General features: G+C 43.8%; 1 protein-coding gene across 1 annotated transcript in view; it reads right to left on the minus strand.

The window, feature by feature from the left end:
- The window catches only part of acsl3a (acyl-CoA synthetase long chain family member 3a), a 103,107-nt gene extending 87,851 nt beyond the window's left edge, over nt 1-15,256 (minus strand). Inside the window, exon 1 of the mRNA XM_067995416.1 lies at nt 15,170-15,256. The gene's annotated coding sequence lies outside the window, so the exon portion shown is untranslated. The remainder of the gene's footprint in view (nt 1-15,169) is intronic.
- Nucleotides 15,257-15,561: the final 305 nt, after the last annotated feature.

Genomic DNA, 15,561 nt, shown 5'->3' on the forward strand with positions numbered 1-15,561 from the left:
CTCACAGCTCTTACACACATGGCTGCACTGACAGGGCCCTCCAACATCACAGGTAAAGTTCCTGCTAACTCAGCGGTCAACGGAAGTGGCAACTATTTATTTAAAATTAGAGAATCAGAATAACTTTTTTTTCTGCTTCTTCTTGGTTTGCAAAGTGATTAGCTGCAGTAGGTGGAATAGACTGTCTCAGGATAAATGCAACTGCAAATATGTATAATTGATCGTAGTACATTTTCCTGTGACTTACCTGCTGGCCCCATTATAATTGTTGTCTTTTGGAGCTACATCATGCAGTACTATTAAATACACCAACAAAAGAATAAGCAGCACAACTGGACATCAAACCAAGCCACTGCTATAGTATATCATTTAGCTGAGTTCTAATATTAGATGACTGAATTATAGAAATAGCAATCCAGTTTCTATATTCAGATGAATATAAACAGTGACATTTAATTTTCATGACTTATAATATCACCTCAATCCAATAATTTATAGTTTACCAAGTCAGCTGGTACAAGTATTTCCTTTATAAGGGATTTTGACAAAAGGAAGGTTTAGTCGTCAGTTTATCAATACGGATTTGATATCGCTCAGATCTACTCAAAACCAGCAATATCACTGCATTCTTATGCAAGATTGCAGTACTTGGGCAGCAAGTCGCATGGTAGATATAGAAATTCGCAGGATTTATTGGGATGTTGACAAATTACTTTCCTTAAAACACTCGCCATACCTGGACCTTGATCTCTGTTTGTACCTTCCAAGAATAGTTTTTTAAAAATAAAATCTCTCCTCAAAAAATAACTGCTAATGCGACAGTGTTCCTGTATGCTAGGACTTAAAGGAATATGCCATAACAAAACCCCAACTATGGCTTTAGCCTCAATTACCATAGGGCACAGACACAGAAACATCTTGTTTCTTTACTTATCCACAACAGCCTGCACCTCCTCTTTGCTAAAAGCAATGATTTTTTTAAAAAGTTTTATAGACTTAGGCAAAAAAATTGATAGGGCTGCGTATTTTTTTTTTAAAACACCAACTAAAACAATTCGAGTCTTTTTTTGGAACAGTTGCACTACAAATTATTAGTATGCTATCAAGCTTAGCACCAATGGTAACGGCAAAAACAAAATCATGCTCCAAGTCTGAAACAGCTTTATTAACCGCCCGGACCTTAGGTGAAATTTGCTTGACTCAGGAAAATTTGAATTAAAATTTGACAATGGCAAAAAAAAGGTTTATACGGTCAGTGTTTAAATGTTATTGTATTTTATTTGCTTCAGTTATTAAATATTTGGCTACAGGAGGCTATTCCACTATGTTTATTGTATAGCTGAAGGGAACAGCTCTGACATTTGAGTGACAGCGACTGGGCGGTGTTACCAGGAGGCTGGGTTTCAAAACACACTCAAGATATCCAAGGTTTGGTACTTGCCACGTATGGGTTGCAGAGAGACAACAGTTTTTTGATGTTGGAAACGTCCCGACTCCAGAAAAGTATGCAGAATCTTCTCCTGCTTCAGTCGATGGGGATCGATGTCGGGGAGGAACTCAGAAAGGTGAAGGACCAGCAAGCCTCGCTCTTTGCCTCCGAGGCCTCCAAGATCATCTTCCGGTCCAGAGTCTGCTCCGTGGAGCAGGACGAGACTTGCTCGTGCTTCTTCTTCCAAAAGGTGCAGAGAGAGAGCTCTGTGATCAGCAGCCTGCAGGAAGAGGACGGCTCGGTCAGGTCCTCGCAGCCCGACATACTAAGGATCTGCAAATCCTTTTATGCCGGATTGTACGACGCGAAGCCCATAGACAGCGTGGCCTCCCAGTCCTTCTTGTCGTCTATCACGGAGTTTCTAGACGACAGCAAGCGGGAGAGTCTGGATCACCCGCTAACTCTAGACGAACTGACAAAGGCCGTCCGTTCCTTCGAGAAGAGTAAGACTCCCGGAAGCGACGGCTTACCGGTGGAGTTGTACTCGGCTCTGGGGGACAGGAAAGGCCCAGACCTGCTGGAAGTGTACGGGGGTATGCTCCTGGCAGGCAGCATGTCAGACTCCATGAGGAAAGGCATCATCACTCATCTACAAGCAGAAGGGGGAAGAGGGAAGAAATCAAAAATTGGCGACCCATCTCACTGCTTAACGTGGACTGCAAAATTCTGTCCAAGGTCATCGCCAATCGGGTCAAGTCAGCCCTGGAGGTGGTGATCCACCCCGATCAGACCTGCGCCGTACCCGGCAGGAAGATTTCTGATAGCCTGGCACTACTCAGGGATACGATCGCCTACGTACAGGACAGGGGGGGGTGAACACCTGCCTGATCAGCCTGGACCAGGAGAAGGCCTTTGACAGAATATCCCACACGTACATGATGGACGTGCTCTCCAAAATGGGGTTTGGGGAGGGAATCCGCAATTGGATCCAACTGCTCTACACAAACATCAGTAGCGCAGTTTCAATCAACGGGTGGGAATCAGAAAGCTTTCCGATCAAATCTGGAGTCAGGCAGGGCTGTCCTCTCTCCTCCGTCTTATTCGTGTGTTGCATCAAACCCTTTGCCGAGTCCATCAGGAGGGATGCGGGCATAAGAGGGGTGACGATCCCAGGCAGCGCAGGCACTCAGGTCAAGGCCTCCCTGTACATGGATGACGTCGCCGTCTTTTGCTCGGATCAGCTCTCGGTCCGCAGATTGATGAGCATCTGCGACCAGTTCGAACTGGCCTTGGGGGCCAGGGTAAATCGTAACAAGAGCGAGGCCATGTTCTTTGGGAACTGGACCGACCGATCCTTTGTCCCCTTCACCGTCAGGTTGGATTACCTGAAGGTGCTGGGGATCTGGTTCGGGGGGGACGGGGCGTGCACCAAAAACTGGGAGGAGCGCATTTCCAAGGTTAAGCAGAAACTGGGACTGTGGGATCGACGATCCCTCACAATCGTGGGCAAGAACCTGATCATCAGGTGTGAGGTGCTCTCGGTGTTGCTGTACGTGGCACAGGTCTGGCCCATACCTCGCTCGTGCGCCGCGACAGTCACCCGAGCCATCTTCCGCTTTGTCTGGAGATCAAAAATGGACCGTGTCCGCAGGGTCACGATGTACAAATCTCCAGAGAAAGGGGGGAAAGGCGTGCCCAATGTGGCCCTCATCCTGATGGCCACCTGTGTGTGCGGCTGCATCAAGTTGTGCATAGACCCTCGGTACGTAAACGCAAAGTGTCACTACGTGCTGAGGTTCTACCTGTCCCCGGTGTCGAGAAGGATAGGCCTGGCCACGCTGCCACGGAATGCTCCGTCCAGTTGGACCGTTCCGCCCCACCTGTCCTTCGTGGAAAAGTTTGTGCAGAAAAACACCTTTGACCACAAGGCGATCAGCAAGTGGTCCGCACGTAACGTCCTCGAGACCCTGAGGGAAAAGGAGATGGTGGATCCTGTCGGTTGGTTCCCCGAGCAGACTGTCAATGTCATTTGGCAGAATGCCTCATCGCCAGAGCTTTCAAACAAGCACCAAGACCTAGCTTGGCTGGTGGTGTGAAGGGCCCTTCCCGTCAGATCCTTCACGTACTCCCGGACTCTCAGCGCCACCGCGCGCTGTCCCAGAGGAGGCTGCGGTGGAGACGAGACCGTCACCCATCTCCTTCTGGAATGCGCCTTTGCAAAGAAGGTCTGGAGAGAGAAGCAGTGGTATCTGTCCAGGTTCGCCCCGAGCAGTTCCGTAACACAGGATTCTGTGCTCTACGGGCTGTTCCCGGGGACGCACACTGAGACGGACATCAGCTGCTGCTGGAAGACCATCAACTCGGTGAAAGACGCCCTTTGGTCTGCCCGAAACTTGCTGGTCTTCCAGTACAAGGAGCTGTCCTCGACCGAGTGTTGCAGACTGGCACATTCCAAGGTCCAGGACTACATGCTGAGGGACGCACTGAGGATGGGTGCGGCCGCCGCAAAGGCTCTGTGGGGAAAGGCAACCGTTTAGAGCCTTCCCGCCATTGTATACCGAGGGGCTGCAATCAGGGAAAAATCCCCTCGGGCAGAATGTAAAATTTTAATTGATGTAATGTAACTGTAATGAATCTGTAATGAACCTGCAAAGAATCTGTAACGTACCTGTTATCAAAAATGTGTATTGAGTGTATTGCAATGAGGCACCCTAGAGTGTCATGAACTGTAATTATGTCCAATGTGTTCATTGAACTGTACTTGATGTAACCTGCAAATTGTATAATCTGTATTGTGTACGTTTGGAATTTTATGAATAAAGTATATTTTTTGAAAAAAAAAAGTTTTCTGATGTTGTGGTCTTCACCATGCCGTTCATGAGGAGATCCTGGTACCTGTTGTACACCGAATGAGAGCGCCAACCCACACTTATCAGTTGCTTAATGAGCAACCAGTGTTTATTGCTCAGAGAGGGGGTGAGGGGGAAAAGGAGTAGACCATTCAGACCCTTGAGTCTGCTCTGCCATTCAATTAGATCATGGCTGATCTGTATCTCAACTCCATTTACCCACCGTTTCTCGAAATCTCTTGATACCCATACCTAGCAGGTGGCAGACTAGGTAATCCAATACCTGAGCCAGGTAGGTCTGTAGTACTCCAAGACGCTGTTAACTGACCAGCCAGCTTGGCTCATTACTGGGACCTGGCGGGGTAGGTCTGTCACCGGGAACTGAAATTCTTCTCATTAATCCTATAAACGAGTGCCCTCATAAATATGTTGGAAATGGCTGGACAAAGAGGGAAACATCAGTGCTCCACTAGGAGTGGAACAACTTCACTTTGGGCACCCAGTCAGCAGTTCCAGGTGATATGCAGCCTTGCCTTCAGCCATCTAGGCCCTAAGCTCTGGAATTCCCTCACTAAACCTCCCTGACTTTTCACCTCTCTCTTCTCCTTTAAGATGCTTATTAAAAATCTACCTCTTTGACCAAGCTTTTAGTCACCTGCCCTATATTTCCTCCTTTGGCTCGAATCAATTTTTGTCTGATTACATTCCTGTGAAATGCCTTGGGATGTTAAAGGTGCTATATAAATGCAAGTTGTTGTTGTTGATATCTCCACATTAAGAATATTATTTGCTGTGAACCCATTACCGCTAAAATTTTGATTGGCACTGCTCACTCATTTCACATAGGCCCCTTAAAGCCAATGTCAGTGTCTAAACCATCCATCATCAATCCACCTGAAGTTGTTTTAAAGTAGGTCCAAATCTCAAATAATGACCCACAATATAAAGTGGGTGGCTTCTTCAGCAGTTGAAGTGGCACTTAAGCTAGATTTTTAGGAAATACTTCTCCAATATCATATACATACTGAATCCAGGTCACAGTTCCAGAATATAGTACAAGTAGTTCTGTTCTAATCTTTGTATAGTCCGGCAAATCAATACAGCAAACTCCGAGAAGCTAAAACAATACTTACAAATAGGTCCTTAATCAAAATCAATTAGCAGATAATTACATTATTCATATGCTATTAATACATACAAATCAAACTTTAATGTACCTCTTCTTCACAGGAAGGGAGAAAAACAAGTATCATAGTGCCACTTTTTATCCCCTGTTGGTAGCCTGGTCAAGATTATTATTAAACCTGGGAAGAAATCATTAAAGCTGGCAAAGAGATGTATTGGAAAAGGACAGTGTTAAATTGGGGGCAGGGAGATAAAAAAAGGAAAATTTGAATTTTATAAAGGATGTAAAAATTAAGTTGCATAGAGAAAATTTTACAAGAAAATGATCAACCGTAAAGTGTTCGCTCTGAAATGATATAGCCTAAGATTTTTAAAAATCATGTGAAAAACAAACTGTACAGGACTTCATAATGCACAAAACAAAAGGTTATCTGATCCATAGAACAACGTGCCACCATTTAGTCAACATAAAACAATGTCAGCAACTCATTTTGATTAAATATATTGTAGTCATTTGACTTTAAATGTGGTTCATTGTGAACAATTCACATAAAGCAAATCTTTCTTCATAATGGAACTCAAGCATTTTGACAACCATCTAAATGACTGTTATACTGTTTGTGTCCAGATGCATTAAGATGCTTTAAGTTGAGTTAATGAGAAGCCCAAGTATAGCTTTATGACAAAGCAGTTCAACCATCACAACTACTACTGGCTATAATCCTATAACCCATCAATCTCCAATTAATGCATCTTTTAAAAAAATATACATGACTTGTCAATTTATGGGAGAGATTATGGAGAGAAAGAATGATGGACTAACTAAAATTCTTAACTTATCAATGTTATGAAAACTAAAGATTAATGGTATAGTTTTGACAGTGTGATAATATGAAAGCTGCTAAATTCTTAATTTAATCCAACATACATGGTCAAATGACATGACTTGAAAATTAGCCAACTGAACTGAACAGGTGAAAACTCCTTTATGTTTATTGTCTTGTGAAATAAGACAAAATTTAAACTATGCAAAAGTAGGAATAGTCTAGATGTTAGGCAGTTCTTCTTTTCCCAGAGTAGTGAGCCTCTGGAATGCTTGCCAGCTGGTGCAGGAGGCGCTGACTCTGGACGCCTTCAAGAGGGAGTTGGGCCAAGATCACATCATAAGAACATAAGAAATAGGAGCAGGAGTAGGCCAATCGGCCCCTCAAGCCTGCTCCGCCATTCAATAAGATAATGGCTGATCTGATCCTAATCTCAAATTTAAATTCATGTCCAATTTCCTGCCCGCTCCCCGTAACCCCTAATTCCCTTTACTTCCAGGAAACTGACTATTTCTGTTTTAAATTTATTTAATGATGTAGCTTCCACAGCTTCCTGGGGCAACAAATTCCACAGACCTACTACCCTCTGAGTGAAGAAGTTTCTCCTCATCTCAGTTTTGAAAGAGCAGCCCCTTATTCTAAGATTATGCCCCCTAGTTCTAGTTTCACCCATCCTTGGGAACATCCTTACCGCATCCACCCGATCAAGCCCCTTCACAATCTTATATGTTTCAATAAGATCGCCTCTCATTCTTCTGAACTCCAATAAGTAGAGTCCCAATCTACTCAACCTCTCCTCATATGTCCGCCCCCTCATCCCCGGGATTAACCGAGTGAACCTTCTTTGTACTGCCTCGAGAGCAAGTATGTCTTTTCTCAAGTATGGACACCAAAACTGTATGCAGTATTCCAGGTGCAGTCTCACCAATACCTTATATAACTGCAGCAATACCTCCCTGTTTTTATATTCTATCCCCCTAGCAATAAAAGCCAACATTCCGTTGGCCTTCTTGATCACCTGCTGCACCTGCATACTAACTTTTTGATTTTCTTGCACTCGGACCCCCAGATCCCTTTGTACTGCAGTACTTTCCAGTTTCTCGCCATTAAGATAATAACTTGCTCTCTGATTTTTCCTGCCAAAGTGCATAACCTCACATTTTCCAATATTGTATTGCATCTGCCAAATCTCCGCCCACTCACCCAGCCTGTCTATATCCCCATGTAGGTTTTTTATGTCCTCCTCACTCTCTACTTTCCCTCCCATCTTTGTATCATCTGCAAACTTTGATATGTTACACTTGGTCCCCTCCTCCAAATCGTTAATATAGATTGTAAAGAGTTGGGGACCCAGCACCGACCCCTGCGGAACACCACTGGCTACTGGTTGCCAGTCCGAGAATGAACCATTTATCCCAACTCTCTGCTTCCTGTTAGATAACCAATCCTCCACCCATGCCAGAATATCACCCCCAATCCAGTGATTCTTCATCTTGAGCAATAATCTTTTATGTGGCACCTTGTCGAATGCCTTCTGGAAGTCTAAATACACTACGTCCACTGGTTCCCCTTTATCCACCCTGTACGTTATGTCCTCAAAGAACTCAAGCAAATTTGTCAGACGTGACTTCCCCTTCATAAAGCCATGCTGACTTTGTCCTATTAAATTATGTTTATCCAAATGTTCCGCTACTGTCTCCTTAATAATACTCTAAAATTTTACCCACCACAGATGTTAGGCTAACTGGTCTATAATTTCCAGCCTTCTGCCTACTACCCTTTTTAAATAAGGGTGTTAAATTAGCAATTTTCCAATCTGCCGGGACCTTTGCCGAGTCCAGAGAATTTTGGAAAATTATTACCAAAGCATCCACAATCCCTACTGCCGCTTCCCTCAAGACCCTAGGATGTAAGCCATCAGGCCCAGGGGATTTATCCGCCTTGAGTCCCATTAATTTACTCATTTAAAAGGTAAGTGGATTAACAGGTTATGTACACATGGTCATGTGATCTCCTGGACTGGTTTTGATCACCTGAGAGGGTCAGAGGGGAATTTTCCAGATTTCTCTTTTCCCTATTGATCCTGTTTTTTGCCTCTCCCAGGTTGGGTGGGGTGGGGGGTGGTAAGGAGGTGTATAGTCATGATGTTCCTGGCACCATGAGTGGAGTAGGCTTGATGGACCAGTTGGTCATTTCCTGCCTGTCATTTTTATATGGTCATAAATGGTTTACTGCAAAATTGTGTACATATAATTTACAGAAATAAGATGAATGGGCTAAGTGAAAGTAGCAATTTACAATGCCAGATCTGAGCAGAAATAATATATCTAGGTAGTCAATTACACACACTACTGTGCAAGATGTAAAATGATACAGAAAAAGGAGAATGACAAAAAGAACAATGTATATACTTGCTTTCTTCATTCCTTCAGAAAGTCTAAACAAGCAACACCATTAGTGAGTGTCATGATTTGGGTTTCATTACCCACTTTTTCATGGAAGGGACTTGTAAATGGGCTATGTTGAGATGTGTTTTTATGGCTTCCCAAGACAACCCAACCATAGAATCTTACAGCACAGGAGGCAGCCATTTGGCCTGTCATTTCTGCGCCAGCTCTTTGAAAGAGCTGTCCAATTTATTCCCACACCCCAGCCTTTTCCCCATAACCCTGCAAATTAGTCCACTTCAAGTACACGTCCAATTGCCTTTTGAAAGTTCCTATGGAATCTGCTTCCACCATCCTTTTAGGTAGTGCTTTCCAGATCTTAATCCTCTGTGAAAAACTTTCTTATTTTCCCTCTAGTTCTTTTGCCAATTATTTTAAATCTGTGACCTTTGGTTACCGACCCACTTACCAGAGGAAACAGTTTCTCCCTATTTGCTCTATCAAAACCCCTCATTATTTTGAATACCTCTATCAGGTCCCTTTTTAACCGTCTCTGCTTTAAGGAGAACTATCCCAGCTTCTTCAATCTCTCCACATAACTGAAGTCCCTCATCCCTGGTAAACCTCCTTTGTACCCTCAAGGCCTTGACATCCTTCCTAAAGTGTGGTGCCAGAATTGTACACAACACTCCAGCAGAGGTCTAACCAGTGATTTGTAAAGGTTTAGCATGACTTCCTTGTTATTGTATTCAATGCCCCTATTTACAAAGCTAGGTATCCCATACACTTTCTTAACCACCTTATCAACTTGCCCTGCCACCTTCAAAGATTTGTGAATATGCATCAGGTCCCTCCTCAAAATAGTACCACTCAGATTATACTGGCTCTCCATGTTGTTCCTCCCAAACTGCAACACTTCACACTTATTCGCATTAAATTGCATCTGCCATGTGTCTGCCCATTTCACCGGTCTATGTCCTCCTGAAGTCTGCTACTATCCTCATTATTTACTATTTTGCAAAGTTTTGTATCATCCGCAAACTTCGAAATTGTACTCCCTGTACCCAAGTTTAGATCATTATATATAACAAGAAAAGCAATGGTCCTAATACTGATCCCTGGGGGGACAGCACTACATACTTCTCTTCAGTCAGAAAAGCATCCGTTCACCACTACTCACTGCCTCCTATCCCTTAGCCAATTACGTACCCAAGTTACCACCGTCCCTTAATTCCACGTGCTTCTATTTTCCGAATAAGTCTGTTATGTAGCACTTTATCCAATGTCTTTTGAAAGTCCATATATACAACATCTAATGCACTACCTTCATCAATCCTCTTTGATACTTCATCAAAGAACTATACAGAGTTGTGAATTGGTAGGCAGATGAATGGTAACTATAATGCAAGATTGGAAGTTCTCTCAGAGACCCACACAATGGACAAGTTCTTAGCCATATCTGGTTATTCAGAAGGATGCTTTGCACCTGGGTGTTAGAAACCTTTTTTGATCTCTCTGTGGTCTGCGAGAAATGCTTTTAAAAATCAAAACACAGACACCAAGCAACAGAAGGCTGTGACTGGAGCAAACTGCTACCCAATGTGGTACAACAACAACTTTCATTTATATAGCGCCTTTAACGTCATAAAATATCCCAAGGCACTTCACAGGAGTGTTATCAAACAAAATTTGACACCGAGCCACATAAGGAGGTATTAGGACAGGTGACCAAAAACATCAGCAGCAGACGAGCTGAGGCGGGGCGGTGACGGACGATGTTGCGGAGGTGGAAGTAGGCGGTCTTGGTGATGGAACGGATATGTGGTCGGAAACTCAGGGTCAAATAGGACTCTAAGATTGCGAGCCGTCTGGTTCAGCCTCAGACAATGGCCAGGGAGAGGAATGGAGTTGGTGGTGAGGGAACGGAGTTTGCGGCGGGAACCAAAGACAACGGCTTCGGTCTTCCCAATATTTAGTTGGAGGAAATTTTTGCTCATCCAGTACTGGATGTCGGACAAGCAGTGTGACAAATCAGAGACACTGGAGAAGTAGAAAGAGGTGGTGGTGAGGTAGAGCTGGGCACTTTACAGAAAACTGGGCATGCAATCTAATGTTAGAATAAGGTTATACTATTTTGCACTTCTAAGCATAACACATTTTCTTTAAATCTGACATTGTGTTTCGGATGATGTCTCCGAGGTGCAGCATGTAGATGAGAAATAGGAGGGGGCCAAGGATAGAGCCTTGGGGGACTCCAGAGGTAACGGTGCAGGAGAGGGAAGAGAAGCCATTGCAGGTGATTCTTTGGCTACGACTGGATAGATAAGAATGGAACCAGGCGAGCGCAGTCCCATCCAGCTGAACGACGGAAGAGAGGCGATGGAGGAGGATGGTGTGGTCAACCATGTCAAAGACTGCAGACAGGTCGAGAAGGACATGGAGGGATAGTTTACCATCATCACAGTCACATAGGATGTCATTTGTGACTTTGACAAGGGCTGTTTCAGTACTGTGGCAGGGACAAACCTGATTGGAGGGATTCAAACATGGAGTTGCGGGAAAGGTGGGCATGGATTTGGGAGGCGACAACACATTCAAGGATTTGACAGGAAAGGGAGGTTGGAGACGGGGCGGTGGTTTGCAAGGACAGAGGGGTCAAGGGTAGGTTTTTTTGAGGGGGGTAATGACAGCAGATTTGAAGGGAAGAGGGACAGTACCCGAGGAGGGAACCGTTGACAATATCAGCTAACGTGAGGGCCAGGAAGGGAAGTTGGATGGTCAGCAGTTTGGTGGGAATAGGGTCGAGGGAGCAGGATATAAAGTTAGACAACCCACTAGCAGTTATATGTTCTTTATTTTTGTAGCTGTATGCAAGCAGAAGTCATACTGATTTTAATCAAGCAGTTCTCAATAATCGTCTTGTTCTACATGTTTTATACATTGTGGAATTGAGCAACTTATGATTCGAACCAAACTTCATCTCTCACAGCGTTAATGCAGTCTTCCTTCGAGAGATTGGAGGAGTACGCGTGCACAAGACACGAAAATACAGCCTAGATCACAATGGAGTTTCATTGTTACATTCCCAGGTCCCACTACCACACAAATAGATACAGGGCAGTGAAACTCAATTTCCATAAAAGTAAGTGTTCAGACTAAGGGAGTGACTAACACCACTGAACCCAAGAAGGTATCTACACTAATCTCAAAATTGTAACAGCGATCTTCCTACATGACATTTATTCTGGATAGTTCTATTTCTTTCATCTCAGTACATACATGTGAAGTATTACACATCTCTAAAACAAGAGTAAAAGCCAATCTCACCATCCATTTAAATACTGTCATGGTACAACTACTTGTACATATTTGATTCTATTATGCTACAGGGAAAAGTGTAATACAACTTTCTGGATTTCTATGTATCATTCAACTAGTGCATACTTTAAAATTATGTGTATAGTACTTATTTCTAGTCTCCCTTCTTGGAGGCCCTTATTAGAGTATTTTATTTTCCAATCTATTTTTAAATTCCATGCTGTTTGAAGCCAGTCATATACTGGCTTGAAAAGGTGGCCTCATCCCTCCCTATCTCTGCAACCTTCTCCAACCCTGCAATCCCCCCGCCCCCTCCCTCCGCCCTGAACTCTGTTCCTGACACTGGCCTCGTGCATCCGACCTCCCTTCACTCGAACAATTGGCTGCTGTTCCTTCAGCTACCTAGGCCCTGTGATCAGGAATTCTCTCCCTAAGCCCCGTTCCTTTAAGATTCTCCTTAAAACCCACCTCTTCAACCAAGCTTTTGGTCACTTCTCCTAATATCACCTTCCTTGGCTCAGTATTCATTTTTTTTACAATGTCTGTGAAGCACCTTGGGACATTTTTTTCCTGCATTAAAGGCAAGTTGTCATTGGTCTCAAGATTTCAATAGGTACTGTGTTTGTAGATGGCAAACATAACATATAGAAATCACTTTTACAGCCTCTCAGGAACTGGTAAAGTGAACAGACAGCATGTATATCAATATATGAGGTCTGATTTGATAGCTGCAACTTTTGATCAAAATGAAATGTGTGAAAATAAAAGCAAGTCTATCAGAGTACATCCACAAAATTTGTAAAAGTAGACAGCTGAGCATTGATTAAAAACTGTGTTCCAATAATACTATTCTGGCTCTCAATAAATTATCAGCAAAGACGGAAGACTATACATACGCAAAAGTACTATAGCTAAGCCGAGAGCAGAACATTGGAAAACCTATTGGATTGGAATGGCAGCCAGCGAAATGCAGCACAACCCCTGAAGCATTAAACTCAATCCCCTCCAACAAACCTCAATTTCCTCCCTAGTAAACAGGTCATGTCTAAACCCCACCCTGAGCAGATATAACACCTGCCCCTACTGAGTAGAAATCGAGGCAACATTCCCCCCACTTCACTGAGGAAAAAATCATGACTCAATCTCCCCTGTTCCACTAAGTATAAATCCTGGGTCAGACAACAAGCCCACTACTAGCTGCCCCCCTCCCCCTCACCAGGCAACAATTCCAGGATCACATGACATACCCACATTCAGCTCTCTTTCTCCCCTCCCCCCCAGCTCAAAGCAGAATAGCCTTGATTGGATACACAAAAAATATCTAACCCCCTCCCCTCCTAGCAGAAATTCCAGGATCTGACCACAAATCCACATTCAACACTCTCACCCTGCCCCCCACCAGATTGAGCATAAATATCTGGACCAGATCTCCACCCACCATTGCATCCAGCTCCCATAATGAGCAGAGGGGGCATAAAACTCACCCACCCACCCCCAACACACACAATCTGGAATGTGATCAGAAGCAGATTCTCCTTAATTGTAAATTTCACATTTTTAAGCTAGGGCATTTTTTTCACCAGGGAGGTGGGAGAAGAGTAAAAAAAAGCTAAGAATGATCCTGCTCCATACAAGTGCACTTCCTGTCACATTAAATGTAAAAATAGAAATCTGCACAGGCCAACTATTCTGCTTCCCTTCTGCCTTAAGAAAGAAGCATGGCTGCAGAGGAAAATTAAATAGGAGAAAACAAAGTTATCATTTTAAAACATTACAAAAAATGTATATGAAGATATTCCATCAACATGAGGCTCTACAATTACCTACAGTGGCCCTTGGCTAGGAAGGTGGAAATAAAATCAGTCAATCATTATCCAGTGACCCCTGCTGGAAAAACTCTGACTATCAGGTGAGGAAAGGTTACAGCTCAGCTGCAATGCCCCCTGTAATTGAAAGCCTAACAACACTCTGTCTAGGGAAAGGTACCAATAGTGTGCACCCAAAGAACCATACTTCAGCATAAGTCAATTCTTCTGGGGAATAAATAAGAAAATATGTGCCTTCCTAAACCAATTCAACAGCTATAGGTTAATACATAATTCCAGTCTGTTGGCAATCATAAATAATTTTGTTCATTTTATTCTGGCACAGAGTACATACATTTAGCTTTATATTTATACTCTCAACATATTTTTATACTCAAAAACACTGATGATGCCACAAGGCCAACTGGGAATCATGACAAGTGCAGTAGTGTATTGTTTATGTTACTGGACTAGTAATTCAGAGGCCTCAAGTGCAACCTGGAGAACATATGTTAAACATGGCAGTTTGGGGATTTGAATTCAGTTTTTAAAAATATGGAAATAAAAAGCTGGTATCAGTAAAAAAAAATGGCCATGAAGCTGTTGGATTGTTGTACAAACAGGTTTGTTAATGTCCTTTAGGAAAGGAAACCTGCCATCCTTACCCTTATCCAGACCGATATGTGTCTGCAGTCCCACACCAACATGGTATGCCTTCTGATGTATTCCAGCAAGACACTCAGTTGTATATAAAAAAACACTTCAAGGAGGTGGCATGACACCATCCCAGGGCAACTAAGGATGTGTTATAAATGCCAGTCTTGCCAGCAACCACAGCCTGACAATGAATTTTTAAAAACTGTGAATCATGAGCACAGATTTTTTTTAAATTATAAATAAAATGACCAGATAGTGGTACACTGCAAAATTATCCAATTTATGACAGAAGAAACCCTTTCCTTCACTCACTGTGTTTATAGTTACATAGTCCAGGGAAGCTAAACCTTCCATTACGCATTAACAGTTGGTAATTTTAGTACATTTAATAGTGCAGTGAAATTGAACATTCCCATTTTATTTCTCTCGCCCAGCTAAAGTAGATCCTCGAGCAGGAGGTCTCATACGACATCACAGATTTTACTTCTGAGTAAACATCCGCAAGTAAAACCCTTCACTGACCACACACAAGTCCCCAATAAGTTACCTATACTCTACCAGGTAACCAGAAACAGCCACTTCAATCACGACTGACATGGTGGCCTTTATGACAAGTAATTGTTCACTCTCCCCAGCAGCCGGGGGAGGGGGCCGAGATTAGAAAGCCTGAACTCGACCAACTATGGTGACCTGTTCCCAACCACTTCCTCCGCCACTGGAGGAGGGCGATGTCACCGTTAAAGCGCAGACTCGCCGCTAATCAGCCAACACTCACCCGTTACCCTGGTCCCCGAAACTGCTCCGTGTCCGCGCTCTCACTTCTCAAATCCCGCACTTTCCCATGGCCGTGTCTAAAATCGCGCGCCTGCGCCATGAGCCCGTAAGCCTGGTGATGTCACAGGACTGGCGGTTGAAGGAGGTGGGATCAGGCCAGAGAGTGGTTGAATGTAGGAGGCTGGCGGTGGTGATGGGGTGAGCTCCGCGTCGCGTGTCAATCCGGCGATTTATTGGGGTGGGGAGATGGCGGTGTTTTTTTTATTTCAAACGTCGTGGATTGGAGGAGAATGCGGGCGGGGGGGGGGCAGTCCGTCTGAGACGAGGGAACCTGGATCAGTGTTCGGAGCGAGGTGGAAACTACAGCAGGGCTTCTTTGATTCATACAGGCCC

Source organism: Heptranchias perlo, chromosome 13 (genome assembly GCF_035084215.1).
Source record: "Heptranchias perlo isolate sHepPer1 chromosome 13, sHepPer1.hap1, whole genome shotgun sequence".
NCBI classification, from domain to species: Eukaryota; Metazoa; Chordata; class Chondrichthyes; order Hexanchiformes; family Hexanchidae; genus Heptranchias; species Heptranchias perlo.